Source organism: Harpia harpyja, chromosome 3 (assembly GCF_026419915.1).
Source record: "Harpia harpyja isolate bHarHar1 chromosome 3, bHarHar1 primary haplotype, whole genome shotgun sequence".
Taxonomy (NCBI): Eukaryota; Metazoa; Chordata; class Aves; order Accipitriformes; family Accipitridae; genus Harpia; species Harpia harpyja.
Genome location: NC_068942.1, coordinates 49,485,748 through 49,504,384, shown reverse-complemented (window position 1 = coordinate 49,504,384; position 18,637 = coordinate 49,485,748). Strand labels below are relative to the sequence as shown.

General features: G+C 37.1%; 1 protein-coding gene across 3 annotated transcripts in view; it reads right to left on the bottom strand.

The window, feature by feature from the left end:
* Positions 1 to 18,637, bottom strand: part of DPH6 (diphthamine biosynthesis 6) — a 215,851-nt gene that overhangs the window by 22,444 nt on the left and 174,770 nt on the right. The window lies entirely within an intron of this gene.

The following is an 18,637-nucleotide window of genomic DNA, read 5'->3' as shown; positions in this document are numbered from 1 at the left end:
TAGATCTGAAAGTGTAAATTTCTAAGATTAGCATAAATATGGCACTATTTTCTTTAAAAGATGGCCTGACCTGATGAAAATCTTGACTCCATTAAAGTTGAAGGGAGTTATGCCACCGACTTAAGTGGAGCCAGGATTTCATGAACTGTGTGTTCATTTACAACCTGTTTACATCGTCTGCTTTTTATGTCTTTTAGCATTTTGGAATCTGCACTCCTGTGCAGAAGGAGAGTAGGCTGGAGAAAATATTTGGCTAGAATTCAGGAGACAAAGGTTCATTTCTGTCACAGGCTTACTGAGAAAACCTGAATAAGTCACTACCTCCTCCTCTTATGTCCAGGTTCCTTCCCAGTAAAATTCAGGTGATGATACTAAACTCCTTTCTAAGGTCCCCTCAAAACATAAAAAGTGCTACAGCTAGGTATATTTTTTTATTTTTCATCACTAAAAATACTGCTTACTAAATTCCAACAAGACACCAGTGTGATATCCCCGAAGGCACAAGATGAAAAACATATCTGGGAATTTTAGAACCTTTTGCTCAATGAGAATGTGTAAGAAAGAAAAACTAGCTTTTAAGTTGGTAATAGTAGCAGCTATTCAAAACATTTGCATGTAAACACATCACTATTAAGGAAACAGTTGAGGAAGTGGAAGTCTGTAATACAATTAACTTGCTTATTAAGAAAAAGTCAGAATAATTCTTTGCTACAGTGGGTTGTATATTACCCTAGAAATGTCACTAATGCTGCATTTAATGAATTTTCAACAAGCTCTGCATGGACAGAACACTGAGCAAGATGACAGTCTTTCTTTAAACGCTAACAGTTTGAACTTACTCCAGTAGTTATAATTTTTTTGGTCCGCAGCCTGCAGAATGGCTGTAAACTATCTGGCCTTTCATTTTAGCTTCAGTCTTGCAATGAAATCTGTGTGAAAGGTTCCCTGTGGCTACAACTTCTATTCACTTCAGCAGAAGGTCATGATTATGCTTTTAGGGACAATAAAAGGTTTTAGCAAATTTTAGATAAATTCTATTTCTTTCCTGTTCATTACTTGACTTTTTATGAGTTTTACCTAACATAAAATCTGTGATCCATAAAGAAGGCAAGCAACAACAATCACAGTCAAACAGCTTGAAGTCAACCTAGTGAACTAGTCAACTCCCATTCACAACTACAGGATGAAGCTCGGGGGTTGATGAAGAAAGTTACCTCAAACATCAGATTAAAACACCCGTAGGAGCTTTAAGATCATGAAACAGATTAATGAAGTTAATGCAATTAATTCCAAACATGCAGAAATGTTTAGCCTTTAGGAGGAGATACAGATTCATATCTGGTCAAAGGGTATTTATCAAATGAGCTAACATGGAATTGTCACTTTGCAAATTTAACACTACTAGTAAAACTAACAAGTTTTGCTGCAGGAACACCAGCAGATTTTTTTACAAAATATTGGCTAAGGATTACAGTGTGTCTGCAAGTCTGTTTTTTTTAGCAAAGGTGAACAATTTGGGCTAAGGGTTGTTCCGTGAGAACTGTATCAAGAGCTCTAATGTTGAATCTGATCACTTCAGATGCAAAATGTACTTGTCCCCAATTTCCAGTCTTGCAATTTAGCTTGCAATTATATGAAAATCAAGCAGAGTTGTTTCATTCTTATATAATCTAGCCTTTGCAAGAAAAACTATGCAACTCCCATTAGTTTCCTGTGAGACAATGGATAGCAGAATAATAGATGAGAAACAGTCTGTAAAGTACAAGATCAACAGTATAGGGCCAAAATTTGTTTTCTATTACTTGAAACAGTGTCTCCAAAATAGAATTCTGGTATATTGAAAAATGAGTTTGGAGCACCCTGAACAGCTATTGCCAGTGCCGTTCCTATTTTATGAATAGACAGAACACTTCAAATGCTAGCCACTGCAAGCCAAGATGAGTTTGCAGAGCTGCAATCAGATGCAAATAACATTTTGCATGAAAACTAAAGTATAACACCTTTTAGATAGACTTCATAATACTAGAAACATAAAATGGTCTCTAAAATCACTGAGCCTGAACCTCAGCTTAAAAGAAAATACCTGAAATTTCTTAAAGCTTCAGAAAGAAAGTGTCAACAGCCTGCTTAGGCAAGTAGTTAACACATGAAAAACCCAGAAAACGTTAAGCAGTTCAGCAAGACAAAGGTAAAAAGAAAAGCTCAATACTTATGCTAAATATAACCACAAAGGGCTGGTATTTACCTACATATAAACCATAGTTAAAACAGCATGAAGGAAAAGAACTCTGTACTTCAAAATGCCTTCTCTATTCTAAGATGATATTAGGATCAATGAACTGACAAGAGGAAAATTTTCTTGGCAGAGAGTTGGGAGCCAGAGGAGATTCATGTACACCTATACATATATATAGATATATATAAGAATATGTATATATACTTTTTTTAACTGTAAGAATGTTCTACCACTTCATGGCTAGTCTAATATTCCAAGCTGGGATAAATCAAACTGACTCAGAACATGGTAACGAGAGGAAATATTATATAGTAATTTTGGCATCTTTTAAAATATCTTGTTTTACACACTTTTTCCAGTAGAGTTATTAAAAATTAAAGTTCTATAGGTAATAACAAGCGAAGTGCTTTAAATAATATTTCAGCTTTAGTAATAACCATATCTGAAAGCTGTACATTTTAAGTTTGTAAATGTTATTTTACTGCAGTGTCATAATGAACTTAAAGTAGATGAGAAGCTTTGTATTAGAAAAACTGGATTATTGAAAGTGAAGAATTCAATGGAGGTTATCTCAGGTTTTTAAAGGAAGGAGATGATACAGTCTAAATCAAGTTTCTCTTGAGCATCTACTCTTACTGGCATACTTTATCTCTGCATCCTGCCAGGTAACTAAATGTCAGCATTCACTTAATTTGGCTGAGCAGCATGGAAAAGCTTGAAATATATTCATTTATGTTATGAAAGTGAAATTCCTATTGTTTAAGAAAATAACGGAAGAATACAAAGAAAATATCAGTATTTCTAAAAAAATATATCATATAGACATAAAAAGCACAGAAAAAATCTATTATGTTTCTAAACAAGGAAAGGAAAATACTTGTATGCACAACATTATTGTGGCATGGAAGCTGACCTTTTTTGATAATAATAATAATTAGTTGCCAGAATAGGTTAATTACACAGAATGTGTTTTTAAGAGTTTCACATATAAATTGTGCTTGTGTGGACAATGCAGAATTTTTACATTTCATTTAATTTTCTAATCTTCACTTCTGATTTAAGGTATTGATCACAGTCCTCTGGTTACTTGATACTTAGTTCTCCAGGCCTATTAAAAATTCGTTGTGGGATTTTTATTGTTTCCCTTATAGTCGTTATATGGGGCCACTTTTAGCAGGATAATTTTAGACATAAGCTTCAGTTCAGAAAAGTAGATACATGTTTGTATGGGTGGATTAGGTATGTGCATATGTATTGAACTGCTGCCACATTTGATAGTGCAATTTTCTTAAATACATTCATATATATCTTAAAAATAAATACTATTTCAAATTTATCAATTTGCATGATGCATGAACACACACATGAAGAATTTATAATGCTGTACTTGTTACTGTCATATTTTGCCCTTTCTTTTAAAGCTTTCTCCCCATTGATGTCAGCATAATCTAATAAAAGATAACATGGTACTTCCTACAGCTCCCACATACTTTCTTAAGTGTTCAATTTCATTTTTTATTCTGAAAGGCTTTCTGAAAAATATATAATAATAATTCATGGCTATTTTATATCCTAGAGACATGACCAGGATTTACATTACAAACGATATTATCTGTGAGTGGATTGCAGTAACTAAAACATAAGAATTTATAATCATACCATCTTGCTGTTCTTAACTGAGAACATGAGGTTTACCATAGGAACCATATAAATAATAATATTATTGCTCAGTTGATTTTATATAAAGAGTAAAAGGTTAAGTTATCACTGCTATAGGTCAAATTTGTGTACCATGAAGTGAATGTACAGAGGCTGCTTCATGTTCTAACCAAAAGGTGATGCATCATCAAGAACCCAGAAAAAAGTATTGCATTGCTTTCCTCTTTCTCTCTCCTATTTTGCCAAATTTTAAAATGCACATTATGATATCATGGAATCAACATGAGAGAAGGCTATTCTCTGCAGGGCAAAGCCCTGAATACACACACACAAAGTCCTGTGTAGGACTGCTTTAATAAGGAGAGGAAAGACAGAACACCATCTGAAAAACGTTAATAAATCAAAGATAATTTAATCTCATGAAAAGTTTTTGGTGCTTAAGCATAACATACTTAGCAGGCTGTGAGAATTCTAGGGAATCTGGTGATCTTGCACAAACATGTATTGAAGTCATGGACAAACCACACAAGGTCAGTGACAGAGAGGACAACAGTCTAAGCCTACTAGTCAACAACAGTGAGTATTTCAAATGGCACTGAGATGTTCTCTTTAATTGAAAAACAGCCTATTATTACAAATTAACAACTAAGCAACTGTGGTGTATGGTGAGAGGTGACACTGTTTTTGTAATCCCTCAACAAATTAAACCCAAGCCTTGGACTTTACCATGCAAGCTGTGGCCTATCATAATCACTGACTTGCATGTTGCTTCAGAAGAAAGTTCCAGTTTGCTTAGGGATCATGATACCAAGCTGAACTTCTCTCCTGCATCAAAGCCGTGCTGCTCTGGCCACTGACTCTACCCCTACTTTAACTGGAGTCCAGCTGTCTCCATGCGGATTCCAATGGCAATGAACAGCCCTCAGCACTTCACACGAGACACAAGTACCTCACCACATCAGGAGCCTAAAAAGGAATGTTTGGTTTTCAATACCTCTATTCCTCCTGTTAGTACAAAACCTGTTCCTTTTTAAATATTGGCAACAACCAACAGGATGGATGTGTTGCATTTAGGTAGGTATGAGGACTGTGTGTGAACTATCAAGTTTCTTTTGTTTCTGTGCCACTATTTTCCTTCTGAAGAGGGGACAAAGAAACATATTAGTGGCTCATAATTTAATAAATAACACCCAGTAGAATCCAAGCTGTGAATTTCTGTACACATGTTTTTGCTTACTACTTCTTGCTACCAATCATATTTTCAGCACACAAGAACACGTTTTTAAAACAGAAGCTTTGGCTTTATAATCCTGCTTGCTATACTCTGGTTTATGTCAGTCACATCTCCTTTTTCTGGATCAAGACACTTAGCCTGCTGCCTCTTAATTTTTACATCTTGTTTTGTTGCAGTTGGCTCACTGTGCCTGCCTTCAAGTTTTACTCTTGTAGCATGTTTTCCATGACGCAGCCCGAGACTTGATTTATGTGGTCCAGAATGAGGGATGAACAGAAGTAAAAAGAAAGGGCAACAAACAGAATAGGAGACTAAAATGGAAGAGCAGAAAAGACCAAGCAAGTGGAGTACTCTAAGATGAAGCCTTGTATTTTCATCTCCCTATTGAAAATGAAGGATCAAATTATGCCTTTGAACTTGGTCAACTGTGCTGAAGTTCTTTCCCAGGGATGTTAATAACATAATTTCTGATAATTTCCATAGATTGGGATTTAAGTTCACCTAAAAAGCAAAACTACAGCAGCTAATGATGTCTGACGTTCAGCTTGACTTGGTTTTCAGAGCTCAGACTGCCTGTGTTTTCTGAAGCTTGGGCTTGTTTTATGTGTCTTGACACATTATATATCAGAGCAGGGACCATCCTTTGGATGAACTAAAGACTGCAATCTCTCACTAGAATCATTCTGGTTCAAATGGGCCAAGGTCTTGCCTCTAAATCCACAGCTCCTCCTGGCCGGCGTGTGATGCTCTTCCATCAACCTTTGGACAGCTTTCATTTGTGTGCCAGAAAAATAAACAAGTTTTCCTACGTTTGGACAAGCATATTTAAGTCTTACTGTCTTGCAGAAAGTGTATTATTTGCTTTTTTCTTCTAAATGACAGTGGGGACTGACTATTTTTGAAATGTGTGCTACAATGATAATTAATTGAGGGTTCCTAGCCAGCTCAGAGCTAAAAATATAACATCTCTTACAGAAGATCTACTTTAGTATCACATCAATACACCTTGGAACTGCTAAAGTCTTTTTAATATAATTATTGACTTTGAATGAGTATGCTTTAAGTGATGAAAACTTCTGAAATGCTTTTCAGCCTGTCTGCAGTATATTCATGAAAAGTGAAACATAAAAAACATGGAAAAAAATGTAAAATAGCATTGTAAGCAATGTGCTTAGAATAACTCCTGCCTAACACCAAACACCAAAATGTTCCTTCCAGTGAATACTTGCCAAAGACATTTTTTTAAGCGGCATCATATGGTAAACTTACTGCAGAGTAAGTATTGTGGCATTAATTTCTGTAGCGAGATAGTATTATGCAGCATGTTTCCTATCAAAACGAAATTTTAATATGCTTAAAGAGTTTGCAGAACTCCTGCATAAAGTATTTTCAAACAAGTTAAGCCCAAAATGACAAGCAATACTTTTAATGAAAGCACTGTCAAACAGCTGAGGTTTCTGTTTCAAAATTTTTAAAGGATCAAAAGTTTAAGTGGTTTGCATACTATCACAGCTAAAAACAATCACAAGAAAAAAAATTAATTTAGAAGAAAAGTAAAAATAAAAAAGCCTAATCTAAAGATAGAAATACTGATTATTTCTGTTGCTATTATAGTTTGAGTGACCCAAATACTTGATTAAATCACAGCAGGCAAGTTACGTTACGTGATATAAAACAAAAGAATTCAAAGCATATTCTATGTAGTTAATGCGAAGAAAAAATAGAGTAATCAGCTAAATTAGAATATATTTGTCTTCATGTATGTAACTGTAGAAAATGCCCTAGGCTGGCTTCAATTAGTCATGCTTTTCATAAAAGTCTGGAAATGACAAGGTCCCTTGACAATTCTAAAATGATGAAGTTATGCCCAGTAGAAGAGCAATCTCAAAACAGATTTCATCTCAAGACTCCTTTCTGGAACAAGGCATGCACTTCAATGAACTATTCTTCTTCAGGGCTCTACTTACCTATTCTTACTATTGTGCTGCCTCTAAACAGCACCTCATTTTGTGAGTTGCGGAGCATCCGTAACTTCAGCTAAGAACTTCAGGAAAATAAAGGTCCATAATTTTGCCATCTTCCGTGAAGTTACCAAGTCACTTAATCCTGTGCCACGAACAGGAAGTTGCTTGTACATCTCAAATAGATTTACATCCACAGCATTGGTATATGGATGTGATATAGTTGAGAGCAAAATAGGTGAGATACTGTTATTTTTCTTACATCTAATTTCACCCCATTATCTGGTATACCGACTCATACATCCCTGGCAGGATGATTAAAGACAAGTCAGTACTCTGTAAATATCAGAAACAGCAATATTCAACATACTTATTTTTTTTTCTTCCAGCAATATTACTATTAGGTGAAGAGAATTAATTTTGATTTTCAAAGTTTATAAAGTCTTTCCCTCCAGATGAGCAAAAGTTTTGAACAAAGTTTTGAAGTTCTCTAGAGGTTTGAAAGTTGTACATTTTACAGCTTGCAAATTATTATTTTTAAATTATTTTCCAAATCCTATTAAAACCTGGTTAAATTAGTATTTAGCCCCCATATCAAATGGTAAAACCGTCTACTAATGTGTTTAAATGAGGAGAACAAAAGGTTTTCTAGTTGAAGATATGACATTACTGATGACATAAACTATTTAACTTCATAACAGGATTCCTCATCCTCAGGTGTCTCAATCATTATCAAATGAATTAGACTCTAGAAACACATTGGCTTTACTTCGTCATAAGAAATACTGCAGAGATATCACAGCCCAGTGATAATTCTAATTCTGAACTTGTATGAGTTCTGTTAAGATAAAGAGATGGAAAGAAAAAAGAACAAATGTGCACACTACAGAGAAACGAGTTAGAAAAAAAAGAACAAAGAATCTAGACACTTCTAAAAAAACGTTTCTCTTTCAAAGACATACTCCAATAGGAAAAACGTGCTTGTTGGTTTCAGTAATTATTATTCAAGTAAGGAGTGGTAGTTATCTTTTTAAGAGTGTGGATTATTAATGACACGCAGAAAAAAAAAGGTATTTTTTTCAGAATCTGCAGTTAAATGCTACTCTTTTTGGCCAATTCATTGTAATTTAATAATAATATGGAATCATAGAATAATTTTGGGAATCATAGAATAATTTTGGTTGGTAAGGTTCTCTGAAAATCATATAGTCCAACCTCCCTCATGCTCAGAGCAGGGGTAACTTTAGACATTCGACCAGTTTGCTGAGGGCCTTGTGCAGTCAGGTTTTGAAGACCTCCAAGGTAGAGGTTCCACAGCCTCTGGGCAGCCTGTGCCAGCAAGCAACCAAAATTCATTCCTTGCTGGAATCTCTCCTGCTGCACCTTGTGACTGTTGTTCCTTGTCCTTTTCTGGTGCAACTCTGAAAAAATCCTGTCTCCTTCTCTGCAATGCCTATTTAAGTAAGGGAAGACTGCAATTTGGTTCCTCCATAGCCTTCTCCCTAGGTGGAACAAAGCTGGTTCCTGCAGTCTTTTCTTGTATGGTCTACACGCCACTCACTGGACCTTTTGTTCTAGTGGCTCTTCTCTGGACTTTCTCCAGTTTGGTGTTCTCTTTCTCTTATTATCCTATTCTAGTATTCCAGGTGTGCTGGCCCACCTCCCTCAACCTGCTGGCTGCACTTTTGCCATTCAGAAATAATGTAGAAAGAGAAGGAATGTTCTAATTTGTTACAATGGAAAAGATTTACCTGTTTTCCAATTATCCAGTGTTGATACTCTAGACTTAACAGTGCGAGTAGAAAAGAAGTGCCTAAAGGAACTATGTTATAAATGTGCTTTCAGTGTCAATGAATTAGAGCTATTAATTGGATTTTAACACAGCGGATATGATGCATTACTAGAAAAAGCTGAGCAAAGTCCAAAGGAAGGAAAAACATACAAATTTTTCATTGCTTGTTTTTCTAAGAATTGGAAATTGCTCAATTATACCTAATAACTTCATGCTATTTTAAACCTAAATTTATCAGAAATTTTAAAAGAAATAGACTATTGGGAGCACCACTGCATATATTATGCAAAGTCAAATTGCATGAAGTGTGACAGTGGCAAAATACTTTCTTTTGATGGTTAGTTACAGCTATTTTCTTGGATTAGAAGTTACAGTGCAGACGGCAAAAACAACAAAACAACTTTCCTCTTCACTTTTTCTTGGTGTAATGGCATCATTATATTGGATAAATCAAATGAAATCCCAAGCCCAACTTGTGGGCGTAAATGGTTGAATAAAATTGCAGTACTTCTATGGATGCTAAGCATAGTTTTTATATATTTCCTTCTAAGTCAAAGTACAACTTCAAAACGTGTTTCAAAACCAGAAAAACCCTCCTTTACAAATGCATGTTGAAAATATTTGAATCAGAAATCTGATTTGTAATACTTCTAAAATTAAGACAATAATTAAGTGGTGTCCTTCAGACCAGTTTCCAGTCCCAGTTTTCCCAGAATTTAAGAGACTGAAATCAAAAGAAACTCCAGATCCACATTTTAGCCGCCTCAAAAAAAAAAAAAAAAAAAGTGTATGTATCTTTTAATTCACACGAAGAAAACAAGAGAAGGGATGTTATTGAGTAATAACCATGAAAACAGTAAGCTGAGTATTTAGGGTGCAAAGTTTGGCTGCACAGTCCAACTTTGACTGTGTACACACCAGAGGCAGTAAACACTGGAGACTTTTTTGCCCTAAACATACCTGTGGAGTACAAACAGGTCTTGCTTCCTTGCCCAGCCTTCTGTCTTCAGGCCTCTTCCCCAGGTCCAAAAGAGAGGTATCTTTAGACTATGGAGAAGGGGCAAGGGCAGGGGAAACAAATCGACAATGGAGTACAAAGGCGTTTCATCACTTTTCACTCTGAGCAATAAATAATCCTCATGTCCATGCTGTTCCTGGGCTTCAGGAAGGTAGCTTCTTTGGCTTCCATTACTCATATGGACAAACCATAAGATCTAGGCTATTAAAGCAAACTATGCCCACAGCAACATCTTCTTCTACTGTTAAGTTTCTGCCTGTATTTGTGGTTTCAGTCAGGGCATTATTTCAATTTCTTTTTTAGCTTCACATCTTTGTAAAGAAGTACTCCATGCCATTAGATAACAAGAAGGTCTTACCTGTTTCCAAGCAAATGGCCAAACTTTTTGGATAACCTTAGAGAATGTTCAGATTCATTGCTGAGAGACTGCTGACAGCTGAATTTGATACCTAATATATTGAACAAACATATCTGGACAGAGAAGAGAAGACGCCATGTCCTACTGCTTGCAGAACAGAGGATTTCCACAGGGCTGACACTGGAAGAGTTTTCAAAAGGAATTTAAGCCATTGTCATGATTTAACCCCAGGTGGTAACCAAGCACCATGCAGCTGCTCACTCACTCCCCCACCACCCAGTGGGATGGGGGAGAGAATCAGAAGGAAAAAGGTAAAACTCGTGGGTTGAGATATTGCGACGAGCGAGGGAAGTCAAGCAGTCGACTCAATGTGAGTGATAAAGCAAGCTTCAGCTTTACTGCAAAACCTTCACATACTTATAGCACAAAGTTACCTCTTATACATACTTGTCTTACAATCATTGGCTTAGCTCTAAAAGTTACATTATCATACTCCTCCTACTTGCAGTTACTGCCTTTGTGCCTGGGCCCGCGTTCCATCCTGTTTTTCTCATACAGTACCTCCTTATCTACACAATACAAGGTCAGTATGACCTTCTTTTCTTCCTTGTCAGCATGACTTGGAATTTTCCATCGCAGCCTAGTCTGGTTTTATGTCCAGATTGGTAGAACAAAACTCCTGCATGGAGCCATGACCGCGCTCCCTCAGCCATTCTCCAACAAGATATGAACAGTTTAATAGAACAGAAAGGAAGAAGCTAATAATGATAATAATAATAATAAAATGACAATAATAATAATAAAAGGATTGTAATACACAAAACAAGTGATGCACAATGCAATTGCTCACCACTCGTCGACCGATGCCCAGTTAGTTCCCGAGCAGCAATCCCCCTCCTGGCCAACTCCCCCCAGTTTATATACTGGACATGATGTCACATGGTATGAAATACCCCTTTGGCCAGTTTGGGTCAGCTGCCCTGGCTGTGTCCCCTCCCAACTTCTTGTGCCCCTCCAGCCTTCTTGCTGGCTGGGCATGAGAAGCTGAAAAATCCTTGACTTAGTCTAAACACTACGTAGCAACAACTGAAAACATCAGTGTGTTATCAACATTCTTCGCATACTGAATCCAAGACATAACACTATACCAGCTATAGAAAGAAAATTAACTCTATCCCAGCCAAAACCAGGACGAGCATTGCCCATTTACCTGTTTTTATTGGGTTTGTGTGGCGGAGTTTTGGTAGCAGGGGAGGGGCTGCAGGGGTGGCTCCTGTGAGAAGCTGCTAGAAGCTCCCCTGGCTTCAAGTCGGACCCACCTCTGGCCAAGGCCGAGCCCATCAGTGACAGTGGTAGCGCCTCTGGGAGAACGAGAGAAACCCCTGTGCAGATACCGAGGTCAGTGAGGAAGGAGGGGGAGGAGGAGCGTGGGAGGAGGGGATGCCCCCGCAGCCCGTGGTGAGACGGCAGGCTGTCCCCCCCCAGCCCATGGAAGGGAGCAGGGGAGCAGATGCCCACCTGCAGCCCGGGGAGAGAGGAGCCCATGCCAGAACAGGTGGGTGCCCCCGAAGATGGCCATGACTCTATGGGAAAGCCCACGCTGGAGCAATCTGTGCCTGAAGGACTGCAGCCTCTGGGAAGGACTCATCTTGGAGAAGTTCATGGAGGACTGTCTCCCATGGGAAGGACCCCACGGTGGAGCAGGGGAAGAGTGAGGCGTCCTCCCCCTGAGGAGGAAGAAGCAGCAGAAACGTGTGATGAACTGACCGCAACCCCCATTCCCCGACCCCCTGTGCCACTGGGGGAAGGAGGTAGAGAGAATTGGGAGTGAAGTTAAGCCTGGGAAGAATGGAGGGGAGGGGAAGGTGTTTTTAAGATTTAGCGTTTATTTCTCATTACCCTACTCTGATTTGATTGGTAACATATTAAATTGATTTTTTTCCTCCAAGTCAAGTCTGTTTTGCCCATGACCGTAATTGGTGAGTGATCCCTTCCTGTCCTTGTCTCAACCCATGAGCCTTTCGTTATATTTTCTCCTACCCATCCCACCAGCGGGGAGGTGTGAGTGAGCAGCCACGTGGTGCTTAGCTGCTGGCTGGGCCTAAACCACAACAGTATTATACTTATTAGAGCCCTTAAAAGTTGGATTTTCAGCAGCTACTTATCTCTATGAAAAGTCTCAACAAGGAAAGCTAAGCAGGTATCTGACAAAACCTGATAGGCACTGTCAGTGGTGTCTACAGTTGACAAAAGGCAAGATCTTATAGAAAGAAATTAACTTTGAGAGACTGGAGAAGGAAGAACTGGAGGGGAAACTGGAGAGGAAGTAGAAGGCTTTGAGGCAAGATTTATTGATGGTTTTGGCTATCAGTCAGTGCTAGTTCTGACGCCTGGCCTTTCTTCTTTCTATTGAAGAGTAATGCCCATTACTGCTCTGAGCACGTAGACCAAGCAATGGGGATATTTCAGTATGACAACTGCAGATGTGAGGGCAATTTCGGAGAGTAGACTCAGTAAAATAGCCCAAGCCTGGGAAATAAGGATCTAGTGATGCATCCAAAAGCTTTAGGAAACTGGAGGAGAAAAAAACCAGCATGAGAATAAAGGTTTGTCAGCTTCTTACACATATTGCCAGGGTAGGAAAATTTCCAGTCTCAGATACTTAACTTTACATGTGAATTGTCACTTAACAGTACAAGCAGAAAGGAAGTTTGCAGTCATAGTTTATTTAGGTTTATTGTCAAACCTAATAGTTTGACAGTTGGTAGATATCATACCATTTTCCAGGCTATTGATATTAGCAGTGCTAAAAATCCTTGATTTCTCTGGATGAAAAATACTGAAGTATAGCTTCTGCTGTCAACCAGCAATACTTTCAAAGGGGGTTAGGAAAAGTTATCAGAGAAGAAGATTGAACTGGTACTTCTTAGTGCAGAGGTTATGTCACAGAATGACTGACAATGGTCAGCCAGCCAACGGTCATTCAACCCTCCTGTGGATTATCCATTTGATGTGACAGCAGACACATTGAAGCAACACAGGAGCCTTCCCAGGAACAAGCTATACACCTACTCATTGATCTTTCTGCTACCATTAGAGTGTTGTTATTTATATTGTTATTGGCTGGAAATGTAACTCCGTACATAGATCTTCCTTGCAAAATTCACTCTTTTCTTCCATTGAACTACTTCTTAGGTCTGCTAGACAAAGAGGAAATGGCAAGCATTTTGGTACTAAAGAAGAGCAAATACAAAAGACAAGCTAGTCATGCCAAAGGTCCATCTAGTGCAGTATTCTGTTTCAAGCAATGGTCCTAAATAAATATCTAGAATGAGTAATAACAAGGGAAGCAGACATGATGTTATCCCCAGTTCACTTTCAACCTACAATTATTTTAAGATCAGTAGACTGCCTAAGTCAGATGTAATTTTGCTGGTTTAAACACCACCATAGTTTTTTTCCTCCGCTTATAAATGAAAAGTAATATAGAGAGGGATCTGTACAAATGGCACAGAGGGCTCTAGAAATCTAGTTCTTTCAATGTTTATTGATATAGAATTGCAGAATTGGTGCCAAAATGTTGGCATGTTGAAACAATCTCAGAGAAAAACTTCTTATGTAATTGTAAACCATAATCTGTGATGTGTCCTTAAAAACTGAGTTTGTCACAAATGGTTTCTGGATAGATAGTTGGATCATATATGCCTCACATATTAAACACCAGATGATCCAATTTTGGCAATGATTGCTTGCCTGATGTCATTGTTACAAGATGCTTTTATAGTTGCTCTCTCTCAACAAAGCACCAAAGTTTCTCAAAATTAATTCTGACATTGTAGTAGGACGTTTGTACTTTATGCACGTATACAGACACTTATGCATATATGGCTAGACCATGTATACATACACCTGTCTAGAAGATACCAGTTTTCCAGAAGAGTGTTAATTTGTTCAGATTCCTTGTAGAGCTAATTATCAAAATTACCCCTTCTGACTCATTACAGAATAAATTGGGTTCTCATTCCATATGTTTCTTTACATCTATTCTTTTAAGATTTTCACCTTATAGCTTACTGCTTTTAACAAATTCCAATGTTTATTGAGATAACTTATTAACTCACATCAAGCAGCAAAGCCACTGCCTGGATCACCATAAAAAAAGTCTAGCATCTTCCAAACTTATTATGTGAGGAAAGTGAATCAGTTTTCGACATGTTAGCAAACTTAGGAAATTCTTCTTTATAATCTATGACCTTCTCTACAAAAAGTCTGTTTTCTGACAGGCCCATTCTGCCCTACAGGTAACTACACGCAAATCTTCAACAGGAAAATTAAAAAGTCCGTACAAATAATTCATTTGGTGAAAAGCTCAGGAGCACTTCAACATAATGTGAAAACATGACAGGAGGGATAGAGTAACCTATAAATGTATCTTAGATGTTAGTGGCAGAAATTCTGAAAGAAATATGAAGTTGTACACAGTAGCTTTAAAACAACCTTACCAATATATTGCTAGTATTCTGTATCAAGGATAAAAGGTGTATGTTCTAGATCAATCTTGGGTCAAGCAATTAAAGAATTTATTTCCATTTAAAGTTTTAGCCAAGATTTTTATGTACGACTGTGCAATACATAACCTTTAGATGTCACATGCTGTCCACTTTGAATAAGGATGAGTTCTAACTTTGCTACCTGGCCTTGGCACCGAGTGGTTGAAATTTTCTCAACCTAGTATCTGTGCTCTTAAAAAATAAACTTCCCACCCTAAAGGACAGAAGGCCACTGCCCTAAAGTAACATCTAATATATTTTAAGCTGCCTTACAGGCATAAAACACTTTCCTATGCAAATTCAGTCAAGAAGCAACATCACTATTAAAACAATTTCCCCATGTCTTTGATAACAAACAAAAAAAGCCTTTCCCCATAATTTTATGTGAGATGTTCTGCTAAAAAAATGCATACAGTGACTTGCAGTAGATACAATAACAGCACAACCTTGAAAACTGATACAAAAAGTTCAAAATTTCAGCATGTTAACAGTCATTTAGTAGATCAGATCTCTTGACTGGAAAGTTTGTGTAGCAATAGCAAGATTGCAAAGCCACCTCTGTGGCTCAAGACCAAATTTAGCTATTTTCACCCTTTTAAAATGTCATTTCAAACACACTCATGAATCACATCAGTATTTACTAATTGTTTATGTATATTATAATCTGATTCATTTCCCTAAGTACTAATTTAACCATTTTTTTAATTTTTTTTTTTTTTGAGCAGCATCAGTGTGGGTCTGCTGCTTGAACTATTATACTTGGCAAATTCTTTGTTTTCTTAAAAGGAAACCCAAGAATTTTAAAGTGAAATTTTCCTTTTCTTTCAGGTTGGCAACTGCTCTCACATTTTCCATTTAGCCTAAATTAATAGAATTTGGTAGAAATCAAGTTCGATTTTTATAGCCTATTTCAGACAGCATCATGATATTTAAAAAATATTTTTGTTTGGCCAAATTATCTATGTTAGTCACAACAACTACTTCATTAGTTAGTGACTGCAAAGCTTGATTTCAAAAGGACCAACACTTAAAAATTATCAACATTTATGTACCTGCTTCATTGTTACTCAGTAAACAGTTCTTAATGACCATTTAGTTTCTACTCACATGACTAGTTCTCCTTGACTGCTGAGTAAATACCAATTAGTCACATGAGAACATGTAGGCGTGCATACAAATGTTTGGAGGTTGAGATTCCAGCTGTCCCCATGGGAAATTGTTTCCCAGCGTATAAGGGCATATCCATCAAGAAAGTTAAGGTGAAATAAATTCCCAGTGTGAATTTAAAGTGCATTAGTTAACAAATATTAAACTGTAATGCACTTGGACATGCGTTATTAAGAAAATGCATCTTGGTATCTTTACTTGATCTTCTTCCACTTCTCTTAGATTTCTGGTTCCAGATTACCAGTACTGGAAACTGTGTGTTTTGGGAAACATCTAGAAAATGTGTTTATAATGCAGTATTTTAATAAATAGAATGCTTTAAATCTTATCAGATGGAAAATCTTTAGTTTAAAAGCAGTACGTTGTACGTGTGACAGGGTGTTACTATGTCAGTGCAAGGACTCCTAACCGAGTGCACCTAATCACCAGGGCTTCTCTTTAAACACAAGAAACAGTCCCATTTCAAGTAAGATTTTCTAAAGTCCAGTTAAACTATATTCAAGCCATACTAGAATTTTTCTAAAACTATAGTAGCATTGAAACTTGATAAACACATAAATACTAAGAGCCTTTTAGTCCTAAGCATTTACAGAGTACAGCCACATTTAAAACTAATTATATATTCATTTTAATGCTGCTACCAGGCTCTCTTTCTATTCCTGTTATCTTTTGCCTTTTTATATTCCCACTTCATTTTTTCTATAGTATTAAAAAGGGATTATGTAATATGAAGTTCTGGTGAATGCGAGACCTTTTCTACTCCCTAATAAATATTCAAAAATATTTTGCATACATCCTGTGAACAAGGCTTGTGAAATCATAATGGGATGACTTATGAACATTCATCTTTCCTATACTGAAGTATAATCTAGTCAACTGGATGGTATAGCAAATTGTCCTGACATGTTTATATTAATGCATATTTAAATGAGAATAAGAAAGAAATAGTCAAATTTATGTTAAAGACTTCTAAAGGCTTAACAGCATCTTACTAAGTATATATGTCAGCTTAATCTAATCCTCCTACTTCTAACACGTTCTGTGGTCTCAGCACGGTGCCCATAATGCTCTCGTGTGTTATGAGGGATTGCCTCTGAGAAGTTCACCATCAGTACTACACTTTGTTCAATAAAACTTTACATCTGGTCTTAGGATGACAGAAAGCTATCTGTCTCAAATTTGCATTACAAACCTTTAGCTTCTTTTGACATCAGTAACACCGGCTATAATATTTTCCAATAACCTGTTACAATATGCAGAGTATACATATTCCTGGTTCTCATCTTACTGTGTCAGGTACAAACAAATTTCTCTAATTTATTTGGACAGTTTTACATAAACGACAATTTCTTTGCACCAAAAAAGCACTCATCTAATCAGAGGCTCATCTGAGAAGATCTGTGGCAGTATTTCCTCCTTTCACTCCAATGATTTTAAGTTCTACTCAGGAAAAAGTACCTTTATTTCTTTTTCACGTTTTTGCTAGAGGAGACAATACATTGCAATTCAAGATCTTACAAGAATTACTGAAGACTATTTGCTAATCTTATGACATTATGGAAGTCCAACTGAAATCCACTAAGACTGGAACAGTTATCTCCTCAACCATCTCTCTTGATTTCTGAGACATGACAATTGCTGTCTTTTCCATTATAGATACATCTGTCTGACGTGTTTCACATTAAAAATATTTGAGTACCGGCGTCTAGCATCCCCTGCTACGTTATTATCTTTCCTCAGCAGACAATGCATCTGATGGTAGCTGAAGACTCCAAAAGGACAAACCTACTTGTGGGATTAACAATGTCTAACACATGTTGGAGATCAAACATGTCACTAACGGATCATCATACAGATGGTTAGCAACCAGCACTACCTGAGCTGAATTAATAAATGGCAACTGAAAAACTGCTCTCTGAATATCATTTGTGTCCTGGCAGCCACATCAAGGAAACAATATTTTTTGAAAGTCCGTGTATTAGGCCTGCAGATTTTCAAGTCAAGATCAGTACATTTCTGCTTTATCCTGTGTCCTAGTAAAATCCTATGCTGTGTTTGAAAGACAGTTTTACCAACTATCTGATCAGTAGCATAAGTAAATTCTGATACCCACCTAGACATACTCTGCAACAGAAAGTAACCTTTAGAGGTAGCAGAAATCACCACAGAGACATCCAAATACTCAAAATATCCTAGGGCAAGTCTACAGAGACAGGTATGAGCAAGTTTTGGACATGCTCAGAACTGATGAGACACAAACCAGTGCTATTTTGGAAGCCACAATTTGTGACTTGCCACATTCAGATTCATGCATTTTATAAACAGAACAAGCTTATTTGAACTTGCCTAAATATATTATACGTATGTTTCGAATTCTATTCAGGTAATGAATTAAACTGGGTAATGCAAAACATGCCTTTTTTTCTCCCTTGGCCCTCAATCCAGATTTAGGAAGAAGGCTGACACATTAATGGGCTGTTGCAGATGAAACTTGAGGACCACCTTAAGGCTCAATAGGAAAACAGGAATACACTATGAGAAACTGGAAGAAGCTGTGGTCATCAGAACTTAACAATCTAACACCTTGGGCTGGTGTTATAGGCAGGTTAAAATATCATGGGATTCAAAAGAAAGATCTAATACTAGTTCTGGTATATTACAT